Below are 5,606 nucleotides of genomic sequence, written 5' to 3'. Positions count from 1 at the left end.
AATATGCAGCAATTAGCAGCTTTCTGTTCTATAAACAGTACAAGGAAGCCAACTTCGTCGGGTGACTGTAGGAAAAAAAGATTTTCTTGGTTCCGTTGTCATCAGAATTATTATCAGCTGTCTTAAAATGTCTCGAATTATTTTCCTTGATTTTATCCGATTTCCAATTAATTCCGTAAGATACTAATATACAACAAATACTTAATTTAAATTTTGTATTCCCAAATAGGAAAAATATGATAGTCGAGTAGGAAAGCTAACGTCATTTGATCTTAACCTTATGTTACCTGTTATCTTACCTTTTGATGCCATCATCTTCTTACTGAGACCTTTGACTATTGATACAACATGCTAGGACTACAAATGTGAACATTTGTGAATTTGTGAGTGACATAGATGATCAGTAAAAACTACTTGACCAATTGAGCTCACTTTCCCTAGGGCAACTTCCCTAAGGGCCTCACTGGCCTCCGACGCTGTCATGTTAGTCTTATGAATACACTTGACATCATAGTTTACAAAATTATTAGTATAAAACAGAGGTTTGACAAGTTTTTGTTGGGGGTTTATTTGTATTGGGAACATTCGTGTTTATTTAATGAGAGGGTTATGTTTAAACAAAAGCTTTTAATATTTTGTATAAATTTGCTTGTCGATTTCTGTAAAGTTTATACGTAGAGCGTATATAAAACGTATAAGAAATAAATAAGCATATATTTTCGAAATAATAAATTGCAGTACTTTTAAACATACATTAGCACCACTTTACACCGTACTAGGCTATCTATGAAAATTTAAACGTATTACCTCGACTAAAAATAAAAAGTGTCAAACTAAACGGTAATATTAAGTTTAGTTTCTTGAACAGGTTATTCCTTATTATTTTCTGTGAAATTTATATAATTAGCTACAGATCAAGCAAATTTACTTACATCAAATCAATAGGCTAAATCGTCTTGAAATAAACATCAATTAATTAACTTTATTGCTATAATGTCGTATGCTGGTACATTCTTGGATATATTCAAATATAAGTAGGGTTTCGACAGGTTTTTTTCCATTTCGTTTTTAATAAGTTTGATAATTTTATAGAATTTATAAAGTTTCCGTATGTAGATCGATGACCTTTTTTAATGAACAACTCGTATTCAACCATTCTTTGTAAGACCCTTCGGTGAACACAATTTATTTTACCACATAAAAAGTAGGTTCACAATTACTATTCAACTATAATCACTATAAAACCACAAAAATGAAACTTATTAAATATTTTTTTTACACAATTGAACGAAGTAAAAGGAACGCTGGTACATCTTCCCTATCCGGAAGTCGAAAAGTCAACATCTTAAACAGATAATGGAAAAGTTTTAGGTGAGGCTCAACCGAATATTACTCAATTCTATCTTAAAACAAAGATAAACGTAACTGTTTCCGAAAATATTTGTAATATTTGTAACGTCTAACCAGCTCTCTATAATGATTACATAAGATTTTGTGGAGTTTACAGAATGACTTTTGCCATAACAGTTGGCTTTATTGTACTCCTTAAATTGTACTCCTTAAATTACTTTAATAAAATGTTTATGTTTGGTATGCGATCTATATTTGATTTATCATTTTCATGGCTCAATTTGCAATTCTGTACAACACAAAATTCAAGGAAAATTATTTTGTTAATTTTGATAACTGTAGCTACTTACTAATTTTTCTGGACATCCTTTTCCTCAGTACATCAATATCCATGCAATAGTTTGAGGACAATATTTTACATACAATGATGACTAATACTAATTAAAATACTATGTAAACAATAACTTGAACAATAACTAATGTGGAACTTGTCCATCTAAAGTTATGATTATAGTTATTTAGAGCAATGAAGTTGAAGTGCAGTTTCATATTGTATAACCATGACCTAATTATAAACTTCAGGACGTGATGTCATTAGTAGGTACTGCTCTACAATGTTGCATTTCAGGATTATATTATAATAATTGTCAACAAATAACTAAAAGTTATTTCAATTTGCATTAGTAAACAGAAAGAAAAGCAGTAGTTTAGCCATTGAAACAAATTGATAAAGACATTTCCTATTGTGCAGTAAAATAAGAGCTCTTTTACTGTTATACGAATGTGTCCGTTGTCCTATTTTGTATTATGTATTTCACTGCAATATTTTGATAATTTTCATCAATAACATTTATTTTGAACAGAAAATAATATTTTTATAATAATATATTACCATCTTTTAAACGTATGATCCTACTGAAAGGTTTAATGGTAGAACTCTATCAACATCAACAAGACTTCAATTACACGCAAGCAAATTGTATTATTATAATTTATCCACACTTAAAACTTATTTATTTATGTTAAAGTTTGTGTTTGTGTTGAACGATACGTTGAAGTTAGCAGGCATATACAAACATGAACCAACAAAAACCACTGTAAAGCTGGATAACAAACTATAAACTGTAAACAGTATGAAGGCGAGTTTCATCCCTTGTAAGTAATAAGTTTTTGAGGGATTTATCTTACAGTTTTGATAACTATAAAAGTATTATTAAATACTAGCAGAATACCCGTCCTTCGTACGGGGTTAGCGTATAAGTATAAAAATATTGAATATTCGCACAATATCACAACATTATTTTTAATTAAAAACATAAACTTGACTTTAAACAATCCTACTTTAACAGTTCTCATTGTGCATCACAGCTTTTTGTTGCGGCTTGGTTCAAATTAGCTATGTTGTCATAAATGAAAATAAAACAATAGTGCTGCACCCTGTTGGCCAACCTTATAACTTTTAATAATATTGAATATCATTGAACAGCTTGTGCAATTGAACAGCTGGCAAAATTCTTTAATCCCTTTAAAATATGAATACTCATAAGGTTAACATGGGAAACTCCTGGGGCGGAGCCAGAAAGGATTTTTGGGATAAGAATATGTCTATATGTTAATCGGGATCGTGTGCTATCATCATACCAAATTTCAGCACAATCCGACCAGTAGTTAAAGCGTGATTGAACTTCAAACAAACAAACAAACAAACACACAAACTTTCACATTTATAATATTAGTAAGATTAATTTTTTTAATAACTTTTACTTACGGCCGTTTTTTAAACTAGCCGCTTCAGTTCAGTTCTTAGAATTGAAAAGAATCACCTAACAACATTTGTATTTACTTAACAGCATTGTTGTATTACTTAACAACACGAGTAACAGACCAACGAGGTTCAAGGATTGAGAGAAAAGAAGTAAAATTGTAGTACTTCGAACGTCAACTTATCAGCTGTTGACTATTTAAATTATTAAACAATGAGTGAGTGGTTAGGACAATGAGTCGTTACCTTAACAATCAATGGCATTGGGAGGTTATAAACGAAAACATAACCTCTCTTGGAAGTTATGAGAAGAATTAACAAACAAACGGTCATAGGTAAAGAAGTGTACGCAACTCACGACACTCGTAGAAGCTTTAAAAGTAATCGCCAAGGCTCGAAACTTACATTTTCTACTCGTGTCGTTAAGACTATCCTTACGCGGTTGTTGAGTTTTACATGTATTTTGGAGTTTAACATTTTTTCAGTACTTCGGAGTATTTGGAGCTTTATAAAAAAGTTCACTAGTATGAAAATGTAAATATCTTAACAAATACTTGATTTGTTTCTAGATTTTTGGCGATTATTAAGTGACACATTACTATCCTGTCATATAAAAATACCCGAGAAGAAAATATTTGAATAATTGAAAAAGGAAATACTTTAGTTTTTTTAAGTCTACCATATGAAATAGCTACACATCCGTAATCGATTTTAGAAACAAAATTCATTTTAACTGTTTTTCCGTAGACTACTCAATATTAGTAACTTATATACATATGACATATGTATATACATTCTATACATTTGATAATCCCCTCATAATGTACAATATGAGTAACACTAATGGACGTATGAAACTGTAATTGCATGTCTCAACAATAGTTAACGCTTTCATAAAAGATAATTTACAACAAATCACCTCAAAGCACATGGTGGACATGCTTGCCTTATGTTCAGTAAAGCAGTGGTTTATTAATCTTTTTTTCATGAGCTTCTTAACTAGTATTTAGTTATAATAAAACTTATGTATCTTATGTATTACCAAGAGTGTTTTGTATTTGAGGCCACGTTTACATGATGAAAGTGTCATTAGTCTTGTAGTCCCGCACGTCATTAACCTGCAATGACAAAGTGGCCTTGTTGACGCAACAAATCACTTTGTAAGGCAAATAAGGAAGTTTTTTGTAATGTTTGGTTGGTGTTATTTCATGCACGAAGGATATGTAACTGCAATAACAAAAAAATGGAAGCAAATTAATAAAATTACAATACAGACAAGTGAATTGATGGTGAATTTCATTGTTAATAAATACGTGTTATAAAAGGTGTGGTTGAAAAAGAACATTAGATTCGCCTTTAAACCCTACTTTTACGTAAATATAATCGTATTTCATGTATAATGTATATTTAACGATATATTGTTACTGGAAATGGGGTATAAATTTAACCAATTTTAATTCAGAGTCTGTCAGTGAAGTCTTATCCCTGTCACTCTCACTTGACGGTTGTCAGTCGCATCGTGCCTAAGCAAAGTAAAGTATTGTAAAATTAAATTCAGAATAAAGGTGATATTTTTGTTTGAATCCCGTTTGGAATCTTTTTACTTTATAAAAATCCCCAGAAATGCAGATACCTGTATTTAGCTTTCTGATTATGAATACCTAACTTATTTCTAGCTGTAGATTGCAAACGTGGACTTTTCACAATTCTAAAATATTATACGAACATATTCGCCTCAATTCGAACCCCAACATTATTTTTTGGGCTATATATATACGGTTCGTAATGATACTAAGGTTTGAACGTTACATAAAAAATATTGCATAAAATTTACATATACATTTTTTTATTTAATAAATGCCAATGACATACGAGAACTAAAAGTACAAAAAATAAAATATTAAATTGGAAAATTATTTTTATTTTGGATGACACAACAGTTAAGTTGTTCTTTTATTATACCATTAAAAGTTATCAGAGGTATCTATATACAAAAATGAAAAGTTCGAATTTCAACATTTTATACAGTCCATTCATTAAACTCGAGAGATTGAGCTATTCAGTCACTCCACTCATGGCAATGAGGAAAACGTGCTGTGTTTGGAATCAGTAAAGGAGTCATTTAATTGGCTTTTGGTTGAGTTTAAAATGGTTTTTGTTACTTTTTAAATTTAACATTATTCGAAAATTTGGGTGGATAAAATGTAAAAATTAGTTGTAACAATGTTAAAATATAATTTTGTTTTATTCGCAGGGTTGTACAATTTGTTATCGTATCTTACTTTAACTCTCGTCTCAATTTCAACAATATTGATTGGGAATAATTTATGATATAGATGATGGTAATTGCAGATCCAACACTGGTTAATTATTGTTACTAGAGGTCGTAAAGGGGTCGAAAAATCGACCAAAAATATGTAATGTACAGACTTTTTTATTTTCACCAAACGCTGTAAATAACACATGTGATTGGAATTTATTCCATTTGTGTGAT

The sequence above is a fragment of the Macrosteles quadrilineatus genome, unplaced genomic scaffold, assembly GCF_028750875.1.
Source record: "Macrosteles quadrilineatus isolate MER2022 unplaced genomic scaffold, UCM_ALF_1.0 Scaffold_1__1_contigs__length_201487025, whole genome shotgun sequence".
NCBI lineage: Eukaryota > Metazoa > Arthropoda > Insecta > Hemiptera > Cicadellidae > Macrosteles > Macrosteles quadrilineatus.
This window is presented reverse-complemented; position numbering follows the sequence as displayed.